Below are 18500 nucleotides of genomic sequence, written 5' to 3' on the forward strand. Positions count from 1 at the left end.
AAAACAGACAATATGAACAGAAAATTTGCAGGAGGAAAAAAGATTAATAAACATAAGACAAGTTACTGGACCTCATTAGTGATCAAAGCAATGGATAAAGAAATAATAGTAAAATGTTTTCCCTTGTCAAATTATAATGAATGAGTTGAGTGGCAATATCTACTATTGGCTGGATGCAACAAAATAGCATTCCCATGTATCATGGATTGGGGTATCATATGTTGGTACAGTGCCCCAGTATCTATTACAATTTAAAATGTGTATCCCAATGATGCAACAATGCTCCTGTTCAGAGTATATGACAGAAGTCCACTTATGGTGAACAAATATATATTCATTGCAGCATTGTTTATAACAGCAGAAATAAATTTTTAAAAAAGATTAAACATCCATCAAAAGAGATAGACTTAGATAAATTAGTATATCTTCCTACTATGCAGGGGTAAAACTGGATACTACTATGCAGGGGTAAAAATAATATTTTCTTTGTATTTTTAAAAAAGATTTTATCTATTTACTCACGAGAGACACAGAGAGAGGCAGAGACACAGGCAGAGGAAAGAGAAGCAGGCTCCATGCAGGAGCCCGATGAAGGACTCAATGTGGGACTCGATCCCGGAACTCTGGGATCATGTCCTGAGCCAAAGATAGATGCTTAACCACTGAGCCACCCAAGCATCCCTATTTTCTTTGTATTTATAAGGAGAGGTTCCAGTAAGAATTGTAAAGCCTGGGATCCCTGGGTGGCGCAGCGGTTTGGCGCCTGCCTTTGGCCCAGGGCGCGATCCTGGAGACCCGGGAATCGAATCCCACGTCGGGCTCCTGGTGCATGGAGCCTGCTTCTCCCTCTGCCTGTGTCTCTGCCTCTCTCTCTCTCTCTCTGTCTCTGTGACTATCATAAAAAAATAAAATCTTTAAAAAAAAAAAAAAAAGAATTGTAAAGCCTAAGAGTAACTCACAAATACACATAGCATGGTGCCACTTACAAACATTTTAAAACCTGTATGTGTATGTGTGTGCGTGTGTGTGTATGTGTGTACAAAACACCAACATAAGGAAAAAAAGAACAGAAAAATAAATGCCAAAGTTTTAAGAGTGTACCCCAGAAAGGAGAGTAGTAGGATGGCAATCCTTTTGCTCCTTTAGTCTCTACTGCTCAGCTCTACTACACTGAATAATAATAGAGTTTGAAACAAATAGAATTAGCACTTATTCTGGAAAAGTTATGGTAAAAAAATGAAAAACAACTGCTGGCACCATTATAAAATAGTTCTTTTCTGGAAACAATAATTCATACAGTTGGAACCATAAACTTATTCATAACTTGTTATAAAAGAGATCGATTTTATACATTTGTTATGTTACTTAAATTTTCCTGAACAATTGATATTAAAACTCTGTTTTATCAGTGAAAACAACTTAAGCTCCACCAGTTACCAGTGGTAACTCTGGGCGGTACAGTTGGGCACAGATGCACACCTATCAAAGTTCTCTGGTTAATCCCTTCCTAGTTACTTACTGTTCTCTTCGTTCAGACCCTCATTGCCTGCCAGGTTTATTTGAATGGACTCTTATATGACCTCTCTCCCTACAGGCTCTCTTCCTTCCAATCTGTTCTTCTTGTTGCTGTTAGCGTTGTCTTCTTAAAAAGTAAATCTCACTTACCACCTTCTTATTCAATATCCTTAGGTGAGCCCCATATCTTCAGAAAGTATTTGAATTCAGTAGCATAACATTTATGTCTCATTGTGATCCAGTCGCTGCCAACCTATCCGTCTTTATCTCTACAATCTGTTTGTCAAGAAAGAATGGTGGTTGGAGCTGAAGATGTCAAAGACCTCAGCCCACTTACGACTGCAGTGGAGGTTCTAAGCCACAGCCTACAGGAGGGAGCTGGGAGATGAAGACTAAGCAGTCTGACCTTACTGTCGTCAGTTTTCTCAATGCCTGTGGTACCTCCCACTGGGAAAGTCTGACTAGACACCGGAGGGCTAGGAGCCTAGTTGAGGCAATGTCTAATGCAGCCAAAAGGCAGTTCTGGAGCACAGAGCAGGGAGGGGAAGGGGCATATATAGCTGTGGAGTAACACAGGGAGAAGAACCACCCTAACCATCATACATCCAGGTGCTTTCCACCACCCATGCCTTTTGTACTTTCTCTCTTCTAGGAATGCTCCCCACGGAACACACCTTCATCTGACTAATTGTCTTTCAAAATTGATTTTAGCCATTCTCTTAAATTGCTACGGTCAGGTGCAGCACTCCAAAGAGAATTTGAGTTCTAGGCGTTGGTGTATTTTTCCTATTGCTTCACACCTGGAACAAAAGGTATCCATTACAACTCCAGAAAGTCATGCAGGTACCAAATGAAAAACCTGGAATTTGTGTTTTGAGAACTATGAAACAAGAGAAAACATATGGAATATTATCAGTGACCTCAAAATTAAAATTAAAATAGCCAACCTTTATGTTTCAAATTAAATTGGCAGGTAATTTTACAATTATTGAAGACAAGAAGGAGGGTTGCTAAGGATTACATTTAAAGTCCTCACATATGTTTGATACATTCTCAAAAATATTCTATGAAAGGAAAAAGAGACTTTTTCTCAAACATGTTCTCTAGAAAGCTTAAGTACTTAATATTGCTCCTGGTCTGGATTATGTTGTTATTTTCACAGGTTTCCCTCTTGCTAATGAAGCATGTGACTTAGTGTGGTAGCAGGTTTTCCCCTTGTTTCTAAAGGGAGGACCCAGCATCCAAAAATAGACTGATTTTATGCTTAAACACTGAAGTAATAGTTCTGGGAATAAGAGCCTTCAAAGTCTCTTAAGTTTCTTTATACCCTTATTTTATTTGCTAAGAATATTATGGAAACTCTGCCAATACCCTTTGGTAAGAAGCTAATTAACAATGAATGAGTATAGTCAATTGAGATATTGTTATGTAAGCAAATAGAACAATGCCAGGTTACATCGTTTATTATAAAACATGTCTCAATTAAAATTTCATGTGATATAGTGCATGCAGATTTTCTAGGATAAATAGCAATGTTTTAGAGACTAAAACCCTTTTACAGCATGCTAGTAAACCCTGAGACAGCAAATCAATAGAATATTCATGTCAAGCAAGAGAGTTTCAGAGGACAATTAACCTTAAACGTGAATGCATCTGTATTTATAAATTTACCTTAAATCAATTTGTATCTCATCTTCTTGTAATTATATCCTGTTACTTAGAAATCGTAAATATATTTTTAAAACTTTTTAATTGACATTGTAAAGATCCAAATTTAATTCAGAGTGGCCTTTATTATATTCTTATGGAGTTAATACCAAATTTGAATATTATGATTACAACTTGTTCAAACTACCTGGTAAGCATCAATGAAAATTGCTTATACAATTTTCTGCTCCCTGGATCCACCTTTTCACATTTGGTTTACTGAAAGCCTTCCTTTAGTCTTTTATTCCTTGAGATACAATTCACATATCATGACATTTATACCCATTTCATGTTTCTAGTATATCCAGAGTGTTGTGCCATTATCATTATTACTTAATTTCAAAATTTTTTAAACATCTCCAAAAGAAAGTCTATAGCGATAAGCAATCAGTTCCCATTACCCCTCCCCACAACCCATGGTTACCACTAATTGATATTCTGTTTCCATGGATTTGCCTATTGAGGACATGGTGTATAAAATAGAATCATATAATACATGGCCTTTTGTGTTTGGCTTTTTCAACTTAGCATAATTTATTCAAGATCACCCATGTTATAGCACCAGTTACTTTATTTCTTTATACGGCTCAACAATATCCATTATATGGATGTATCATATTCTGTTTATCTATTCAGATGGGATTGTTTTCACTTCTTCACTATTATGAATAATGTCACAATGAACATTTGTGTACAAGTTTTTATGTGGACATATGTCTTCAATTCTCTTGGCTACATATCTAAAAGTGGAATTGCTAGGCACGTGGTCATTCTATGTTTAACTTTTGAGGGATTTCCAAAGAATTTCCTACAGCACTGCATATTTTTACATTCCCGCCAGCAAGGTATGAGGGTTCCAACTTCTCTGCATCCTTGCCAACACTAGTTATTGTCCATCTTTTGATTATATCAATCCTATTCATCATTTGTAAATAAAAATCCACTTAACCCATTAGAATGACTTTTCCATATTGACACTGACTATTCTAGATAATTCAGTGATTAAAGTTTTTCTCTCTACTATTATTTTCATCATTTTGAACGAAGGAAATAGTATAATCTTATTATATTTATATTTGGATTGTCACTTTTATTAATTTATTTAGCTAACATGTTCATTAAAAGATGGAATGATATCTATGTATCACATGTGAAAAACCCAACATTCTCAAAGGACTATAGAATTCCAAAGCTTAAGTATTCTGGTTTTGCAGTTGGCTACTTACGGAAACTTTGGCAAGTTAAATAAATTATTCTTTGCTCCATTTTTGATAACTATGAAATGGAGAAAATGTTGCGCAGTTGAAATGAATTTGTAGAAATTTCATGAGTATATTGGTTTCCTGATGATGCTGTAACCATTTAACATATATTTGGTGACTTAAACAAAACAGGTTTATTAACCTTCTAAAGGTGGATATTCTGACATGAATCTCACTAGGCTGAAATCAAGACGTTGCCAGAGCTTCATGCCTATCTGTAGGTCTATTTCTCTGCTTTTTTGAGTTTCTAAATGCCACCCCCATTCCTTGATTCATGGCTTTCTCTTTCCACCTTCACAGCCAACAAGGACAGTCTACATAGAGTCCTTCTCCTGCTTTCATCTCTCCAGCCAGAAAAGATTTTCTACTTGTAAGGATGCAGGATGAGAATGGACCCACACAGATAACTTAGAAGAATCTTTCCAGGTCCTTAATTTAATCAAATCTGCAAAATCCCTTTTGCCATATAAGGTAATATGTTCACTGTCTCTCTGGTTTCCAATATAGACATCTTTGTGGGACCATTATTTTACCTATCATAATGAAATAATGTGTGTCCCATAACAAGTACAGAACCGGCACACAATGCTGGATAAATATTAATTTCCTTTTTTATCATTTAAAATAGGTACTGTATGATCAAATGGGAATGGACCACACTTCAGCTGTGCCAAGGAGATGGATGACCAAATCTGAGAGAGCAATACATAGAGACTTAAAATACAAACACTATTATTCCCATAGAGTAATTCCTGTCATGGGATATTTGCCAGATGAGTATCATGGCATTAATCTCCATCCACAACTGTCTCATCTTTCCTTTGGCCCAGCAGCCAAGACATCTTAGTACCATTTGGAGATACTTTGTTTTCATGATCTTATCACCAGTCCTTTACCTAAAGCAGAAAAGACAGCAAAGAAACATTGATAGAGGAAAAGAATATTGAGACAGTTCTAAGTGGACTGTTGGTTCTGTTATCTGTGATGAATGACATTTCTCCTTCATTTATTTACATCAATATCTATAATTTCTGGGTTTCTAATGCTAGATGTATATCATAGCTTTCTTTTAAAATGGGAATAATGGTCACAATAGTGTCTAGTGAACAAAGACATTAGCCACATAGTGGCAAATTACTCTAGGATGAAGAAAGTCATTTCTAATATCTCTCTTGCATCTCTCCTATACACACACACACTCACACACCCAATAGTTTCTATCAAATACCTGATGGAATGGCAAGAGTTTCATAGTTTCATTACTTGGCAACTTTTGGGTTTGAAAGAAGATTGGGTGGCATTAATGTAGTATATGTTAGTTATCTTAAAAACCACCACCACCACCACTACAGTAAATAGGCCTCTGTTAATAAAATTAAATAAATTTCTAGCTCCTCAGGAAAACAAAATATTGTCTCATTGGTGGAGACCAGACCCAAAGCAGATCACTTTATTTATAATAACTAGAAATGTCAATTTCCTTAGGGTTAATTTTTCTATAATCACAATCACTTTTTGCCCAAGGGAATTAATTCTAAAATTAAGACTAGCCATTTTGTATCACTTTTTGTTTCTGATTAAAAAAGGCATTACAGACTTTTTGAATTAAAAATAAAACTTGATTTTTTAAAGCAATTCTTGCCCTAGATAAAACTTTCAGTCTGATGCCACCAAACTTTTAGTAGAACAATTGCATTATCAAAATGGCTACAAAAGAAATAATGTTTTCCTTATTCTGTGGACATTTCTTAAATGCCTCTGTCAATATTTCCAGTTTCAAAATACATTCTAATAGAAATTCAGCAAGTGGTATTTTAAGCAAATCCTAATTAGAAACCATTTGAATGTCAGTGATCAAAACATAGGAAGGGAAACTTGATATTTAATGATGAGATGGCACACTTATAGAATGCCTTTTCCTGAGAAGATCAAAACAGATAAGCACAAGTTTAAGTATCTGTTTAACACTGATACCTGGAGTTGGGCACGTACACTAACTTTTCCAGGTGGGGCTAGGAGGAGAATTGTGTATTTACCTTGCACATCTGACAGCACAGGAACAGGCTTGTTTTATTTAGTGGGAAAAAAGTGGATAGCCAGGGGTAAATTGACATGGAGGAACAGATAGCCTCAGTTCAAATACTGTTTGCCTCTGAAATCAGTGTTACTGTTGACATCTTCTGTCCACTTTGTTGTCAATCCCTAAAATAATTTAAGGATTTTGTTCCCTCAGAAAAGAAAGCTTTAATTCATTGCTTCGTGTATGTTGGCAAAAATGCTTCTGCCAAAGGCTATTTCTGAAATACTGCAGTAAGAAGATCTAAATCAATAAAGGATAAAAAAATGAAAAAAAAATAATAAAGATGTCCAGCAATGCCATGTTCTATTTAAGTGTCAAGCTAAAAAATATGTTGATACAGAGCTTAGAAAAGAGATAAGTGCTCCAGTGCTCACTACTTTTACAGTTGGTGATTCACAACATACTTTTAATAAGAGGGTGTGGGTAAAATGAAAAAAGAGGAAGCTAGTAAAAATTGACTACACTGTCCTAGCAGCTGCACAAACTACTGTTCATCTTTTGGTGCATTTACTTTGTTTCTTTTCCTGCAAATTATTATATTTTTGTTTGTAAATTTTTTTGATATGATTTCAAGTTCACAGGATATTTTCAAGAAGAGTACAATAAATTCCCTGATACTTTTAACCCAGATTCAGCAATTGTTAAATCTGGCCTCATTGGCTATATCACCTTCTTTCTCTTCACATCTGTGTGCATGTGCATATACACACACACTTCTGTGTTTGCATAAGTATTTGTAACCAGATACATATGCAAATATATTTTTTTCCTGAATCATTGAAAGCATTATGTCTTTATTACTAAATACCAATAAAAATCAAGAACTTGAACATTGTCACAACACATTATCTAATTCATATGTTTAACTTTTGCCAGTGTCCCAGCAAGCTATTGTATAGTTTTGTCCCCTTAATACAGCATCTAGTCTAGATCATATGTTGCATTTATTACCATGTCTGGTTAATCTCCATTAATCTGAAAAGGATTCTCAAACTTTCTCTTTTTCTTGACCTTGACATTTTTTAAGAGATAATAATGATAACAATAAATAATTTTGTAGAATGCCTTGTAATTTGAATGTTTCTAGTGTTTCCTCATGATATAATGTGGGTTATGCATTTTTTTGCAAGAATACCATAGATATGGAGCTGTGTTCTCACTTCTTATACTAGGAGGCATATAATGACTGTTCCAATATTGATAACATGAACTTTTGTCATGGGATTAAGTGATGTCTGCAGAGTGTCCATGGTAAATTATTTTTCTATTTGTAAAGATCTGTAACTTGTGGATGTCTACTTTAAGACTATTCTTTTTTTTTTTTTTTAAATTTTTATTTATTTATGATAGTCACACACACACAGAGAGAGAGAGAGAGGCAGAGACACAGGCAGAGGGAGAAGCAGGCTCCATGCACCGGGAGCCCGACGTGGGATTCGATCCCGGGTCTCCAGGATCGCGCCCTGGGCCAAAGGCAGGCGCCAAACCGCTGCGCCACCCAGGGATCCCCTTTAAGACTATTCTTCATCAAACTTTTACCCATTAAATTTAGCAAGTGTTGATGATTTCTAACCCTATAATTTCTTCTATATTTATTAGTTGACATTGATAGATTTCTTATTTCCCCCTTCTATGTTTGATTCATGTGTATATGTATATTCATATAGGTTTATGGATTCCTATTTTATTCAATTATAACTTATTGTTTATTATTAGTAGTAGTAATAGTAGTATGCTCAAGTGGCCCTAAACTTGGCTATGGGAATCTTTATAATCTTTTTGACTCAACTCCATGATTTATTTTTTAAAGATTTCTTTCTTTATTTATTTATTAATGATAGATAGAGAGAGAGAGATAGGCAGAGACACAGGAGGAGGGAGAAGCAGGTCCATGCCAGGAGCCCTACGCAGGACTCGATCCGGGATTCCAGGATCACGCCCTGGGCCAAAGGCAGGCGCCAAACCTCTGAGCCACCCAACTCCATGATTTATTGAGCATTCTTTTAATTTACAGTGAAAATGTTCCAGACTCATGTTGGATTTTCTCTGTCCCAGTCTTGGCATTAGTATTTACTTCAATGAGTCCTAATTTCATTTTAGTAGAGGATGGCTATTAGAAACTAAAGTCTGGGGAGTAAATATACTCATTGTTACTGGGGTGTCATTTCCTCTAGGCACACCCAGCTAACAGAGCTAGAAAGTATAGTCATGGACACACGGTCACACGCACACACACACACACACACACACACCTCTATGTACAGGCATACCTATGTTATTCCTCGATTTATCTAACTTGTAATAGATAGTAGTAGTAATATGAATTCATGCTAATTCCAATTCCACACTACAGGGAACATATTAGTATTTCCCCTTTCCATATTTGTAACTAACCTTTCCAGTAGTGAAGAAACTGGCTCTCATTATCCTTTATATACATTATTATGTTATATATCGCATATATATAATACATATACATTATGAGTATAGTATATAAAACATATTCTATATTACATATGTAAATATTATCTATTTAATATAAAATAAAAGTTCAAACCTAGAATACAGTGGACAGTTTTAAGGTTGCTGAGGTTATCTTTGTTAACAGCTAGAAAGTCAATCCATGAATAAAATAAAAGTTGTGTTTGAATATATATATATATATATGCGTGTGTGTGTATACATATATATATATACACACATCCTATAACATTTACTCTTTTAAAGTATACAATTCAATGGTTTTTAGTATATTTGCAAAGTTGTGTAATCACCATCGCTATTTTTTTTTTCACATTTTGTTGGTCATGGGGGAGGAGGCCTCCTTCCTATCACTGGAGGTGCTCACAGTTTCTTCAGCCATTGTAAGCTTGGACACTGGTGGTCCTGGGGTTCCTAGGGATCCCTGGGCACACGGGACATGTTCCCATCACCTCAGGGGGGGCACGGGATAGTTGTAGGGCATGGTCTAGTTGGTCACTGTGGCTACCTGGTGAAGAGGCAGGGGCAGAGTGGGGGCAGAATTCTAGCAAGGCCTCTGCTGGTGAAGGACGTGACCAGTACCTGCTCCCTGGGAGTCTCCCAGCCATCTTGGTCTCAGTGCCAGTGGCAGCTACCATCATCACCATTAATCCCAGAGTTTATCAACCTCCCTCAAAAAAAAAAAAAAAAAAATCAAACACTCATTGGTAGTCACTCCCCATTATCCCTCTTCTAACCCTGGATAAATGAATCTGAAGTAAATAATAGGTAAAGAATATACAAGCAGCACTTCCAATTATTGCAGAAACAATGGAAAGAAAGAATGCTATTCATGCCCTTGACAATGCAGAGGGAAAGGAATCCACCCGGATTCAAGTTTCCTCAGTGTCCTTCTCTGGTTAAGGAACCTCATGAGAGTGAGTTTTCCAGTTGAAAAAAAAATATAAAGACCAGATGCGAACCTTCCTTCACAGAAAGCTTCACAGTTGAAGTAATTGCATAGTAGAGTTAGTCACAGTTAAACAGGAATGAAAAACCTACTCATGAGAGGCAAGAGCAGCTCTGACCGAGCAACTTTCCGAGTGTTTTAAGAAGATGCAATGTCTCAAGTACAATTCCTGATATAGGGGATGGGATGCCTCTAGGGATTCAGGTATGATAAATGCCTAGTGCCTAGACTGCCCTGATGGATTTGGATTTCTTCCCATACGTGGAATGGCTACATTACTGGCTGGTCATTTTCTTAGTGGTTAAATTTGAAGGAAAAATGGAACAAAAGGATTGAGAATGTTCACTGGGAGGCACACTTCTTCCCTACACCTAATGCTTTCTTCTCCACAGGGGAGGAAGTTCCGTTAGGACAAAACTCTTGTGTTTCCTCATCCCACATTTAAGCATGGATAGGTGATAGAGGGATGGAGAAATGTATCATCAATTGGTGAATTTTGGACCAGGGAACTAGTATATATATTTCTTTGTTCTTTGGGAGCAGCCTTATCCATAAAATAAGGATTGTGCTTTGCTTGTTCATGCTGAGCAAAGTGAGTGTTTTAGAAACAATTTTCTGCCTTATGTAGTGCCCTGTACTGGTTCATTGATGGTTGTTTGACCACTGAATTCTGAGAATTTATTTTGGAAGCCTATTTCCTTAAACAAAGAGTCAAATTTTTCACATTTCATTAGCTGGCTCCTTTTTTCTTTTTCCAATTGGTTTGGTACATTTGTAGAGAAGAGTTTATTATTGGGGCACCTCAACACCGATTCTCACTTAGCATCCCAGTGTTGCACTCTGAGGCCTAAATTACTATGATAGCTCTAACCTCAGCTCATTTATTTTTTATTTTTCAGAATTATGCCCAAGATTCTTTTCATTTTATTTTTCAAAGTGGGTATGTATCTCTGTGTTAATGACATAAAAATACTTTATCATTGTAATGGTTTGGGGACAGTGCTAGAAGCCTTCAGTGCAACATGGTCAAAACTGGAATTCCCACCTGGTTTGTGTTGTCGTTTGGCTTTCTTTCAATTAATATTATTTTAATATTGTGATTGTAATATTACAAAAAAAACCTCTATTTCTTATCTATACCACTATTATTAAATTTCTTCAGTTTTCTTTTTACTTATATTCCATCCTGAGTTATAAAACATGCTTATGTAAGAATTTTGCTCAATAGACTAAAATATTTATAATTTAATCATATCCATACATTTAAAACATTAATTGCAGCAATCTATCAGTGTAGTATATTCCTTTCAATATTCTGACTTTTTTCTTTATTTTCTGCCTATGTCTCTGCTTTCACTTATTCATTCTTTCTTAGAAATAGGGAAATCATAGTGGTAGACAGAGGCATACAAAGATGGGGATCACTTGCTTTTTCTTGTTTTTTTTTTGTTTTTTTTTTTTTTTTTGGTCTATACTTTTGATAACTGGATTTACTCATGTATTTACAGGGCAATCCATCAGGGTCTATGATATTAGACAATACCATTGTGTGTAAAACAAGATATACAAAATATTCAGGAGTACAAAAAAATGAGAGTATTTTTGTTTTGAGAGAGATTTTAAAAGTTCCTAAGACAATAAGAATCAATATGCAGAAAGAGGCAAGCTCAACCACGTAGGTTAAATGGAATAATCATTTTGGAAAGCAACTTGAAGACTTATATTAAGATCTTTTTGCACATGCTTTTCTCATTCCTGGGGCATTGTTCTAAATAAAGTATTTTTAGGAGCCCCTGGGTGGCTTGGTTGGTTAAGAATCTTGGTTTTGGCTCAGGTGATGATCTCAGGGTCCTGGATTGGAGCCTGGTGTCAGACACTGCACTCAGCTTGGAGTCAGCTTGGGAGTCTGTCTTTCCCTCTGCCCCGCCCCCAGCTCATGCTCTCTCTCTCTCTCTCTCTCTCCTTCTCTCTCTCTCTTTCAAATTAAAATAAATAAATAAATCTTTAAATAAGGCACTTTTAAGTTTTTAAAGAAGACTTTATGCACAAAGATTTTTATAATATTCTTATTTATAAAAAATATTCTTATTTATAATAGTAAAATATGTAAAATGACAAGGCTATTTAAGATAATGATAAAGCATGTTATATAAGCATTATAGAATACAACAAAGTTATTAAATTGTGTTAATGAGTCCATTTTAATATACAGGAAACATAAGCCATAATAAGAGGAAATTGTAAAATCACTATGATGACAATTTAAAATGAAAAAAATCCAAATCTATGAAATAAAGAAAAATTGAGAAGGAAATAAGGTGAAATATTTATAGTGCTAATTTGAGACTGATTGAATAAATACAAGATTTTTCTTGAATCTTTTATTTTTTAATCACTGTATCAATGGCTCGGTTGTGAACTGTCCTAACACTTATAATAAAGACAACCTTTTTAATTTAAAAATGAATGTTCAAATAATAGTAAATGTACAGACTTTGAAATAGTTATATATAATTTCTTGCATCGAGTTAATCGAAGAAGCTTCTTAACAGAGTTGAGTTTAACAAAAATTTGGAAATGGGGATACAGAAAGCTGAAAATTAAAAAAAAAAAAAAAGGCATTGTTTGATGCTTGTTTAGTAGTTGTTACCAACAGAAGCATAGGGGGATGGTATGGGTGGACTAATTTTATTCTTTCATGTGGATTAAAAATAAATTAAAAACATCTATAGCTCAAGAATATTTCTGTCATAACTACCAGTTTTTATTTGCTTTTACAAAAGTTTTCTTATAGACTTTACATATATTTTTTTCTTCATTTTTAAATTTTATACCTTTAAAGCATGGCCAAATACAAACAATGTGGTATAAATAATACAACAATTGTCTGAAATATCAAAGAGAATAATATTCTCACACTCCAGAGATAATGTTTACATGATAGGGTTATCCTATATGATAATGTGTACATATATGCATGTGCTATATATAATGCATCTTATCCTTAATTTTAAAATATCAATAGTAGGGATGCCTCAGTGGTTCAGCAGTTGAGCATCTGCCTTTGGCTCAGGCCGTGATTTCAAGGTCCAGGATTGAATCCCACATTGGGTTCCCTGTGAGGAGCTAGCTTCTCCCTCTGCCTATATGTTTGCCTCTCTTTCTGTATCTCTCATGAATAAATAAATAAATCTTAAAAAAATATCAATAGTAAAGGGGCACCTGGTGGCTCAGTTGGTTGAGCATCTGACTCTTAGTTTCAGTACAGGTTGTGATCTCAGGTTCCTGGGATGGAGCCCACGTCAGACTCTGCACTCAGAGCATGGAGTCTGCTTGAGGATTCTCAGTCTCCCTCTCCCTCTACCCCTCACCCCACTTGCTTTCTCTCTCTCTTTCTCTAAAAATAAATAAATAAATCTTTAAAAAAATAAAATATCAATAGTATTACAGTATACATACTTTTCTTTAAGGTATTTTTTTATTAAATGTTTCCTAGTTTTACTTTCCCATGTCAAAGTATATGGGGCATCTTCACTGTCCTTTAAAATGATACTATGTTCTATTGTGAGAATGAGCCATAATTAGTTTCTTTAATTTTCCACCGATGATCATTTAGATCATTTGTAAATTATGGCTTTTTCTCCATAATAAACAAATTTGCAATCACTATCCTAGTATATATTATATGTCTTTACTCTGATTACATTTTCAAAGTAGGAACATTAAATGTGATAGAAGGATAGTTATTGATTTAAGCTTGTGCTATACAAGGAAAGAATAGACAATATATCAAATGCCAGTGGAAGCAGGGCAGTTCAAATTGTTTTCTTTTTAGACTTACCCTTACAGGGATTAGATCATAAAAATATAGTACAATCAAAAAACTAAAGAATACTGGTAATGATTATAATGATAATTTTTATTAAAAGGTTATGATGTGCCAGTTAGTTAGACCATCTTACACAAGTCCTACCAAATTCTTATTAGGACGATGATGCTATTATGCCCATTTTGCCAATGAAGAAATTAAAGTAAATTAATTTGACCCAGGCCACATAGTGAAATCTATTTTCAGGACAAGAATCCAGTTTCATTATGTATAATCCCACTCACAAGCATAGCATACATAAGCAGAAAGAACACTAAATAAAAATATTTGCAATCTCAGTCCTTGTTGAGGTTGGCTGCTACCTACTGAGATGACTGCATCACATCCATAAGTGACATTGTGTGAAATGAAAACTCCAGGCATTGCATAAGAGCTACTCAGTGTCTTCACCTCAGCAAACATGAGTTCAAAGTACTGTTTTACTGCTTAAGTGAGCTTAAGTATATTTTAGTGCGCTGTCCCCTGTAAAATCAGAAAGTGGGGAAATGATAAGAGATTGTGATGATTATGTATGCTAATTATGATTTTTATTGATCTCAACTAGAAAATCATGAATGTCCAAGAATGTAAAGGCTAATTGTAGTTTCACTCAGCCAATAAATTCTATCAAAATATTCCGTGATAAGATCTCTTACTCATATCTGAATATATAAAGGCTGAAATAGAAGGGAAGTGGGAGAAAATCTATAGGGTAACTGAATCATTACTCAGTCTTTCTTTAATTTTGCATATACGTTACTACCTAATGATGGCTACTTTAGACTAGCTCAAATATTATTTTAGCCATTTAAACAATTTTGCAATAGACCAAGAGTGACTAAAGTTATTTTTAAAAAGCAAAGTGCATATATTGTAAACTTCCACAACAACTGCTTAGATATTAATCCAAAACATTTGATTCACTGTTGATTTCCTTCTTCTCTCTTACCTCCCACAGTCATAGGGTCAAGTTTGATTGTTTTTTTACCTCAAAAGGATCACTTAAATCTGTCTCTTCTTTTCTACTATGATTAAGAATTCTATGTTGATGACAGAAGATGAATGTTCTCCCACTCTGGAAAGGGGCCCATAGAAACAAGATAATTTATGTTGAGGTACAAATGAGGCAAAGGACATGTTTCCTAAATAAAGAACATGACAACAGAAGTCAGTAGAGAAGGATTTTAGGGAAGATCAGAGAGAAGCTTCCTTGAGCAACTTTCCAGATCCCTCCCATGGTTCCCAGGTGAGGAAGAGGCAAAGAGCCAAAAAGTAATAGACATGGACATGTATGAAGTTAACATGTTTCAAATTCCCAATACCTGTGACTCATTACTATTAACATTATATGTATGTGGACTCTTTACAAAAAAACCTCTAATTCTGGGACCCTCTGAAGAGAATTTGTCCTGGAATACAGCTGTCTCTTTGTCTCCACGTATATCTATATAATCCTTTCTTTCTATCTGTCTATCTATTTATCTATCTGGCTATCATTTGTTGTGCTTTTTATTGTTGTTTTACTTTATTTTTTGATGCTGCTATAGTGATAAATATGTTGTTACTTTGAGCTGCAATGTTTTGGGAACGAAGGAATGGGGGTAACATCACAGAACTGATAAGAGCAAAGTAAATGATCACGCTTATTCTTTGGCTCATCTCCATCATCCAAGCAAGGAAAGCAAGCCCTTTAAAGGATGAGAAGCAAAAACATTATGAGTAGAGGAAACTTTCCATGGACTCTTCTTATCAGCCACATTTTATCTGTTGGCTATTTATATTTCTACCCCCTGTGGCATCAGCAAGCTGCAGCTTGGGAAAATGAAGGCTTTAGAAATGCATTTGGGGCTCCCTCAAACTTGATTTTCCACATGGAAATGTAGGCAGATTTATCAGGGAAGGACAAATGAATATCACTACCAAAATATTTTTGGAGAAAAAGCAATCTCCAAATACATCATTGGGAATGACTTCTTAATTCTGGATTTTTTTTTTTTTTTTGTATTCAGAGATGTGATCTTCTTGAGTGTGTGGACCTCCTCTGACTTGCTGTGGCTACATCTGGCATTCCTTTTTGTGTGCCTGCTAAATTCTCTTCAAGGAGTTTTAGGAATGCTTGTTGGGAGTGTATGCATAGGAGTGGTGGAAAAGAAAAGAGACAAGGACAGAGGGGAAGGTGGAGGATGAAGGAAATCTGTGTCTCAAATATTCTCAAAACTGTTTCATTTGGGAAAAAAAACCCCTTTCATTTGAATGACTATTCAAATGGAAATTCATCATTTAAAAAATGGACTTTCTCAAATATCTACAGACAAAGGAAAGGAAGGTGGTTTGGTTTTATGGTTTTGGGTTAATTTGAATTATCCTGGAAGGAGTTTTAAACATGTTATGAATTCCATTGACTATTTAAAACATTGCTTTTGTTAGATATACAAAAGTAACATTTAAAAATCCTTATTATTCAGATTAAGTCTATAGATCCCATGTATTGTGTTTTTGTCTTAGTAAAGTTTAACTCTTAAAGGCATCTGGTACAAGTTTTTTTTTTTTTAAGATTTTATTTATTTATTCATAAGAGTCTTACAAGTTTTTCCTTGATTTTTTCCCCTTCCTTGTACACAAAGGGTATTCATCTCCATTCTCTTTTATTCTCCTCCCTCAATGTTATTAAACTTGACTGGAGTTCTGGCAGAGGCATGCCCAAGGTTAGGAGATACTTGGACCAGCCTGCAGCTGCAGCTCTGGGGCATCCCAGGCAACCTGTCACAGGGTATGAATGTGTCACTCATCTAGAAACATGGGGACTTGATAAGTCTGCTACTAGGAGAGTGTGGGACAAGGTATAGCCCTATACCTTGGTATAGCCGTATACCTATAGCCCTATACCTTCCAACCCTACACAAAAAAGTAATTTGATTTATGATGAAGCAATAAAATAAGTACATGGCAATCTTAGATTGTGTCCCTTTATTATAACCTATTAGATATCTTTTACTAGCCTAAGGGAGAATTGAAAGGCTATAATTCTATGTCAACATTGTCAGTTGCCTTGTGCATTAAAAATGAAGGCAGGGATCCCTGGGTGGCGCAGCGGTTTGGCGCCTGCCTTTGGCCCAGGGCGCGATCCTGGAGACCCGGGATCGAATCCCACATCGGGCTCCCGGTGCATGGAGCCTGCTTCTCCCTCTGCCTGTGTCTCTGCACCTCTCTCTCTCTCTCTGTGACTATCATAAATAAATAAAAATTAAAAAAAAAAAAAAAAAAAAAAAAAAAAATGAAGGCAAACCTCAAAAAAGAAGAGCTGTGACCAGTTCTGCTCACAAAATTTAATTATATACACTCTACTATTTGTGCCCCCTAAAAACAGAATGCATTTTCAGTCTTGTTCTTATGACTGAAAGAATTAAAAAAGAAGAGAGTGAGAGAAATTAAGGAAGAAAATAAGGTCATGGGCAAAGCACTGAGAAACATGATAGTTACTGATAATCACTTTATGTTCTATTGAGTTGAAATAAAAGGATTTGACTGAAAGATCTTTTTAATGCTGAAAATTTCACCTCCATTGACTTTGAAAAAAATCCATTCATTAATTTGGGGCATAGTAGGGAGAAGAATTCTCTTAAAAAATAAGTCTGCATACATACCTATTGAGTGGTCAAAATCTGGGATACTGACAATGCCCAGTACTGGCAAGGAAATCAAGAGGGAGTTCAAAAGTATAAAACAACACACACAAATATATATAGTCAAGTAGAATACACATACTTGTAAATATATATATATATACACACACACACACACTGAGCCTTGTTTTATAGGCAAGGTAGGCAAACATCACCAAGAAAATAATGGAAACAATCCATTGGACCTATCTGTCAGGGATAGCTGCTTATGTCTGAGTTCCAGGGCAGAACTGAACCAGGAAATTTCTATTATTTTATAAAAATGATTAATGAAACTTGTTTTTGAGGGTAGTGTTTTTGCATTGTAGAATGAAACCATAAAATAAGTTTATAGTGAGTCAAAGCCACTTGCTTGACCCCTAGACATATAGAGTTTGTCTTATAAAATATGTTAACTATGAATTTTGATATATTTAAAAGTGGCATAATATGAAATTTTACTTTGTTCCTCAAATATTACAAAATTTGGAGGTAAATGAGTGATCTTGACAGTGTGGAAACTTGTCAGCCAAAGGGGTCAGCATGTAAAGTCGAGATGGCTGGAATAATGCCTGCTATTATGAAAGGCTTGCACTGATTCAGTGACCACATCTTGGTTCTCAACCATTTACCCATAGATCCTATGATTAAGTCAGAGACTACAACCTTATGGTCATTAGAAAAAGATTCCCTTACTGATTATTTTAGCTTTTTAAATTTTAATAGATTTTTTTTTTTTACCATCATTACCACAAACATTATGAGATCTGCTTGAGGGATCTGCCAATGTGTTACTAAATTTATTTAAAACTATTATAGAAATGAGTGAGAAAAGAAAAACCTCTATAGGTTAAAAGTGGTTGACGTTTGACCCAAATCCCTTCGAAGAATGGCATATTTTCCCTTAGGAGAGAGCTGCACTTTTATTTAGGAAATCACCTTTTTGAGTATGAAAATGTCATGCCATAGGGCACTG

The 18500-nt window shown here is 35.3% G+C and overlaps 1 long non-coding RNA gene across 1 annotated transcript in view; it reads left to right on the forward strand.

The window, feature by feature from the left end:
- The window catches only part of LOC119874749, a 53751-nt gene extending 46125 nt beyond the window's left edge, over positions 1–7626 (forward strand). The window contains exons 8-9 of the long non-coding RNA XR_005372343.1: positions 4785–4955; positions 5113–7626. This is a non-coding gene — a long non-coding RNA (uncharacterized LOC119874749). The remainder of the gene's footprint in view (positions 1–4784; positions 4956–5112) is intronic.
- The last annotated feature ends 10874 nt before the right edge of the window (positions 7627–18500 follow it).

This window comes from Canis lupus, chromosome 17 (assembly GCF_011100685.1).
Source record: "Canis lupus familiaris isolate Mischka breed German Shepherd chromosome 17, alternate assembly UU_Cfam_GSD_1.0, whole genome shotgun sequence".
NCBI classification, from domain to species: Eukaryota; Metazoa; Chordata; class Mammalia; order Carnivora; family Canidae; genus Canis; species Canis lupus.